Here is a 7,330-nt window from a genome sequence, read left to right as displayed (position 1 = left end):
GGGGGGGGCGTGAAAACAGTAATGAAATGGAAGTATTGCGAAAGACCCGTGAAAAGAAGTTGATTGACAAACGGAAAGAAAACGGCAAGATAACAGACTTTTTTTAGGAAACAAGATAGGTACACGGACGTACATTAACGTGCCGGATGGCTGCAAGGCATACTCATGTCTACACAAACATGCAAATAATTCCGGTGCATGTGCCATAATATTGCATATCGATATTCAATACCTTTTGAAATGGAGAAATTGTGTTACAAGATACTTTGTGGCACTTTGAGCACGAAATCGTAAAGCTTGTTGTTTTGTTAGTAGCAAAGAAATGCATTTTCTTCAAAAAACTATTATTAAGGGAGGCGGCAAAACAGTGTAAGTATGTCTGCTCCCTCGGAGAAGTTGCTTTTTTGAGACATGATCCTTTACCCACATGTCTTGGACAATAGTTAAAAATGTGAAAAAGAAAAAAGAAACAACCTCAAAACAAGTACCATAATAATATGTCTTGATGGTGGAAACTCACCGTCGGTCTACCCGTGTTGAGTGTCCTTGTCGCGTACATGTTGGCTCATCGAGTGCGATAAGTAAGGCAGATGTTACGTACGGTCTGTGGTCACCTCTAGCTCAGAGAATAAAACACTTGGGTACCGTTAGATAGATCTACGTTCGCCGTTGCCACTCACACTTCTTCGACTTCGAGATAAAACATTCACAGTTTTTAGAATACTCTCAGTCACACATCCAGAGTTCCTCAGCTGGTGATGAACTTGGCACTAACACAGAAAATGCCAATTTGAGCCTATTCTCGTTCTGTTTCTTTTTTGTGGAGACAAATGTTAGATACTACACTTTTCGATATCGGTCCTTACCCATACGGTGACTGTTACATAGAGGAAAATCTTTATTAGATACAGTAAAAGTATGGTTTCAAAGTAACGTACTAAAAGCGTAAAAAAACGAACCTTTCTTATTAAAAAATACACAGTTAAGTCCTTTGTTTCTTTATCTTTTTTTTAACTTCATATTTTACATTAACGTACAAGGCTTTTGTCTATCTTTTTTTTTAAACTTCATATTTGTCAGTTTAACTTTTACATTAACGTACAAGGCTTTTGTCTATCGATTTTAATTCATGTTTAGATTCTTGTGTGAAAAATACAAATTGAATGTCGATAATCTCGTTATCACCACTGTTGAGCGAGAATACAGGGAGAACTATTTAACAACTCTATTCACAAACTGAATTCATACCAAATAAACCTATAATATCTTATGTTTAAAGCTCGACTAGACACGGAACAAAGCATTCCAAAGCCAGGATCTTTCGACTTACGATGGGCTTCAGAGGACAGCAAACGATCCCGCGAAAAAAGAGAGAAAGCTAAAGTCACTATGTCTCAATCTCTCTCGAGTTGACCAAGGGCATCATCAAAACGCCAAAGTCGCGGAATGATCGCTGAATGCACGAGTCCTTTATTTATACGCAAGGCGGGATTACTCTAAAATGTAGATTATGCAAAGCTCCACTCCCGTTTTGGCACCCGCATTGTATGGAATTAACGATTGAACCGCTATCTGGATGGTACATGCCTCTGAAAGAACTCTAGAGATGTGATCTCATAACCGCTGGTCAAACCTAGGTGACAGTTGCCACGACACAGAGGCTGTCAACGCAGACGTGAAAATGGGTATGGCACGGGCTATAGGGGCCGCTTAAAACGGGTATTGTGAGCGTGGGGAGGGGCTTATGGAGACACAGTAGGGGAGGGGAGGGGAGGGGAGGGAAGTTATTGGCTTACCACTGAGAGCCAGCGGACTCGGAACTAATACATCACCGTATGTATGAGATGAGGTCACGAGCGACAACTGCAAGCTGAGACTTGCCCTGAATTTTTGGGGGTAGTTTTTGTAGAGTTGTTGTCATTGTTATTGTTGTTGTTGTTATTGATATTGTTGCTGCTGTTGTTAATGTTGTTGTTGTTGTTTTCGTTGATGCTGTGGACATTTGTAAAATTTGTATTTGTTTGTAAAGGAAGGTCATACATTCTAATTGACAATGGAGTGTTAACGCTACACCGTTTGCTATTAAAGATGCTGTTTACATATCTGTTGAAGCTACTGGCATGTTTAAACGCTAATTTGGAAGATGGTTGGGGGGAGGGAGGGGGGTTAAACCATAGACGCAAGCAGGAAAGAAATAATTTATTAATATCTTCCGCCAGTTGTCTAGATATGATAACCCAAAATGTTTGATAATTAAGGTTAAAACGACTATTGCAGTTTCATAATCTGTGATATCTGCTGCATGAGCTTGAAAAATATTTATCGAAATTTAAATTCTAATTCTTGGAAAAAAAGCAACAAAAAGCATACAACAGTAGGTAATATACTGTTAAAAGGGTAACCATTTTCTCCTCTCTCCTGAATAAAAAAAACCTTTCAGGGCCTAGAACAGTTAAACAGCTTGTCACCGATATACATATATAAAAAGAAATGGGATGCTCAAAGAGTTAAAGCGAGACAAAATAAAATAATCCTGGGTGTTTGTTGATCATAAATTCTCAGTTTTTTATGTCCTCTGCGTCATAATCTATGCCTTCGTCTGGTGGACTACTTCGATCACAAGAGCCAGGGCCAATCGGGATTGCACGGGATACATCCTATTAGAAAGACAGAGGCTTTCCACAAGAGAAAGTTATATTATCTTTCCCTTGCGACATCGATGAGCCTTATATTATACCATGGACGCCTGTAAAAATAGTCTTGGAGAGGTGGCAAGAAAGATAATGAAAGACCCCAAAAAAGAGGAGCACAGAAAATTCACGAGAGTTGAAAGAATTTCATTTGGGCAGAAATGGCGGGCAGGGAACCTGGGATTGGGATTTCCGGAAGGGGGGTGGGGAGGTCATCGCCCAAGGGGACAGAGGGCCATTTGGGGAATCAGGGGTGACAGTTAATTCAGTTTCAGTTTCCTAATATTCACTTGTGTCCCTCTAGTAACAGAACTGGGGCAGTAGTTCATGCATAATGCAAAACGAGCAAAGAGAACATAGTTCTTAACTGCTTGGAGACGTCATCTGTGCCCACTATGAAGTTAGAGAATTAATTTGGTCAAAGAAGAGGGAATAAGTGCAGACAGGTCATTGGGCCAGTTAGCCTGCCTTTTTTGGCGTGTTTCTGAGGGCTAAAGGAGAACTGGGGTCATAGAGGAGCTTTTTGGGGTCAACCGGGAATTTAAAAAAAAAATTTTGCGGACCTGGATTGGGAGGAGGAGGGATCATTTTTGTGAGAGTAGAAAAAAACAACATTCTCTTACTTTTATGGTGTGTGGTCTTTTTTTAATTCAAATTCAAACTCTGTCCTTGTCAAAATCGTTTCCAGGGACACCGTTTGAATATTTGATTCTAAACCCTCTTGTATATTATGACATTCGTCACATTATCTCTGCTTTATAAATGGTGATACATTTTAAAAAAAAATATCCAGTATGTATTGAAGATGTGCAAGCAGAGTTATTTCTTGTGTGTGTAATGCTTGCCGATTTTCATTTTCTGAAGGAAAGGGAGAGGGGACCCTACTGCGATGTTTTTGCCACTTAGAAAGAGAATAGATAAAACGTATAGATATACTTTGAAAAAAAATCTTTGTTAGTTTGCTTGAAGAAGAAATAATGACGGAAAGAAAATGAAAAGCTAAATCAGAAATGTCCTTCCTATATATATATATATATATATATATATATATATATATATATATATATATATATATATATAAGTATGGCTTGATTCAAACACAGAGATATATAATAACTCCTTTTCCACCAAGTTCAACGGAAAGAGAACAATATTGAAAACCACCTTATATAGAATGATCTTTTCGTTAGAGATTATACTTGCTTTAAGTGGTTACCTGATATGTATGGACGAGATGGTGTGTTTGTGCGTGCGTGTGTGTGTGTGTATGTGTGTGTGTGTGTGTGTGTGTGTGTGTGTGTGTGAGTGTGTGCCTTCGTACGTGCGTGCACGTGTGTATGGTCGGTGCGTGTGCGTGTGTTTGTTCGTGTGTGTGTGTGTGTGTGTGTGTGTGTGTGTGTGTGTGTGTGTGTGTGTGAGAGAGAGAGAGAGAGAGAGAGGAGAGGGAGAGAGAGGGGGGAGGGAGATAAAGAAAGGGAGGGAGAGAGAGAGAGAGAGAGAGAGAGAGAGAGAGAGAGAGTTTATGCCCACGGACACATTGTTTGCATATGCTTGTAGAAGGGAGTTGTGCATCGGTGTATCCGTATCTTTGAGCACGAATGTTATAAGTACATTTCTGTCGTGATGCCGAGCTGTGCTTGTTCATATTCTGACATTTTCACCTCCCTACCCCAATTGATAAAGCACATCTCATCTGATCTTATCTTATCTTATCTCATCTTATCGTATGTGTTATTTCAGAATAAAGCGACGTTGAGCTTCATTTAGGTCAGGAGCAAGGGGAAGGGACAGGGGCGGGATTCATTAATACTTACCTTATCTTATCTTATCTTATTTTATCTTATCTTATCTTATGTGTTATTTCAGAATAAAGCGACGTTGAGCTTCATTTAGGTCAGGAGCAAGGGGAAGGGACAGGGGCGGGATTCATTAATACTTACCTTATCTTATCTTATCTTATTTTATCTTATCTTATCTTATCGTGTTATTTCAGAATAAAGCGATGCTGAGCCTCATTTAGGTCTAGATCAAAGGGTGAGGACGGGGACAGGATTCATTTTAAAATAGATCTTCCAAATGGTATTTTAAATAATGAACATGTTATATTATACGAGATCTTGAAAATCAAAATTTGAACCCGTGGATAGTGTGGTTACGACGTGAGAGGGTGATCAATCTATATTGTCTTCAAATATAACTCTTTGAATATTGATCCTTAATGTCGTGACTGGTACGAGGTATCCGTCTCTGTCCGAGCTGTTCTTTTCATACAGGTCCAAGCAGACAGTTTCTTGAATAATAAAAATTGAGTTGATTGGGTTGCAAAGCGTGTACAGTCACGTTTAGAATGTCCTATCTTAAAGCATAGCAAAAGGCGAACCCTGTTTCAACAGATAACTTGCAGGTAAGTTATAAATTGCCAAGTGATACACTGTGTTGAAAAGTGCATCGCAAGTGAGATTGAGTTTATGAAGAGCAGATGTCTACGAGTTTCATATTTATCGGGGTCTTAAACATGTTGGCATCTATGTAAAAATGTATGCAGTTAATCAATCAATGACTTCGAAAAGACTTTTATATCGAGATACGAGAGTTTGGCCCCCTCCCATTGTAGCGTTTGTCAGGCTTCTTGGTCACAACGCAAAACGAAATACACATTGGGTACATGATGGCAGAACAATTTTAGACAAAGAATGACTGGGAAAAACCCAGAAACATAAAAAAGATGGCTCCAGTTATGGAAAGCGCTCTCTACAAAAAAAAAAGTAAACAAAAAATTCTCGCTCGCATCTGCTCTGCCACAGGAGAGTTTGACATGGCTTAGATAAGGCAAGGAAAGGAGTTTCGAAGAAACAAAGATAAAAATTGACACGGAAAACGATCAGTATCCCTAAAAGAAATTTAAATGACGAAAAAGAAAACAAAACATTTCACTGACGCACTCCTCAGCTCGAAACGGCATAACTATCTGTATCACAAGGATGCAACAAAACAAAACAAAACTTTTTTTTTTTAAATAGAAGACCAGGAAAAACCCACACATCTGACGATAAAGAAACAATTTAATATATAAAAAACCTAGTTTTTTATATTTCTCTGCTCTTCATTTCTGTTGCGAGGCTGTATTGCTACACGTCGATTGAATAATAATATTATACTTTTTGAGCTCTCGACTTGCGTTTCTCAGTTGCTTAAAACATCTACCTTCCCCTATAATTTTGTTATATTTTTGTCTATTCCTTGTTTGTTTGTTTTGTTCTATCCGATACCTATAGCCAGAGAAACGTGAATAATAAGTTCTTGTATAGGTAATTTGATTCCTTACTTTACAGTAGTTGGCTTTTGTTTTAGTTGAACGATGGGGCTTTGAAGACGCAATAAATTAAAACAGCCACCAAACAAATTGCAGAATGCCTATCCGCCTTGCATCAAGGATTGTCTGTAGGGAAACTCAAAACACGCTACTGTTTGCAGCACCGACAAATGTATGTAAAGATGAACTTAGTGGGTCGATGGAGTGGTATCAAGAAAATTAGATTAAAACGCACGCAACAAAAGGCGGTCTCTATATGGCATAACAGAAGTCTCACCGTTAAACAGCTCTTGTTGTGGCCTCAGTCATGTTTTGGAAGGCGGTATACAACACTCTTTTTCAATGAAAAAGAAACAGTTAAAAACACATCATCCGAATTTTAAAAAATTCCCCATAGTACATCGCTCTTCTTCGCCATACCACTGACCTACCGGGGAAAAAAATATATTAATCTAGAGACATCCAGAGCAAACATTTAGTTCGTCTTCAAAAGCGACTCGAAAGTCTTTACCTTATAATCTATGTTACAAAATCTACCAGAATTGAGTTAATTATCAGATCGAACTTCACTACATTATTTGTATTAACATGTACGTTTTCCCCAAGCAGATAGCTCTGGGCCTGAAAAGAGTGTGTTTTCCATTATTCTAAGAGACATAAACGTTCTGTCTCTCTTTTCTTTTATTTCTATTTGTTTTTAATTTTGTTTTCGCAATCCATTTGCGCATCTCGTGTGAACACCTAAAACTTGATTGACTGTACCCGAATTCTGTATTCTATAGCTTTAAAAAATGATGTCGGGGTATGCGTTGTATAAAAATGTTATGAACTTAGCGCCCACGTTTAAAGCACTTTCGTTTTCTGAAAGGCAAAAATCGTGATTAAAAGCACAGTGGTTCCATGCGGTTCCTTGTTTTCCGAGCAGACCCTATAAAAGGGAGGAAAGGGAAAAGCTGAAACAAATGTTTAAACCATTTCCTGTTTTTATCCATGACAAAGGCAAAAGATTGCTTCCTGAAAGAGGTTTTTAGTTCCTTGCTCTAGTAATTATTTCTTCTGCTTTTACCGACACGATAATTTATTATGCTCCTTTATTCTATTCGCTTTTGATACATGACATTTTATTCTTCATGTATTTTTGTATTTCCTTCTTCATTTATTTATTTGTATATCTTTCATTATCCAGCTAGTTCTCTACTTAGTTAATTACTTATTAGATCTAGTTAGTTTGTTTTCAGTAATAACTTTTAAGCATTAAGTCGTTACCCAAAAGTCACATTTTCTTTCATTCGCCTGTTTCCTTGTTTATGAAATAATGTTATATATA

The 7,330-nt window shown here is 38.0% G+C and overlaps 1 protein-coding gene across 1 annotated transcript in view; it reads right to left on the bottom strand.

Annotated features, from left to right (window-relative positions):
* LOC101848930 (cys-loop ligand-gated ion channel) overlaps positions 1-7,330 on the bottom strand; it is a gene marked incomplete in the record, with an annotated part of 45,908 nt that overhangs the window by 6,503 nt on the left and 32,075 nt on the right.

The sequence above is a fragment of the Aplysia californica genome, unplaced genomic scaffold (genome assembly GCF_000002075.1).
Source record: "Aplysia californica isolate F4 #8 unplaced genomic scaffold, AplCal3.0 scaffold01028, whole genome shotgun sequence".
NCBI lineage: Eukaryota > Metazoa > Mollusca > Gastropoda > Aplysiida > Aplysiidae > Aplysia > Aplysia californica.
This window is presented reverse-complemented; position numbering and strand designations above follow the sequence as displayed.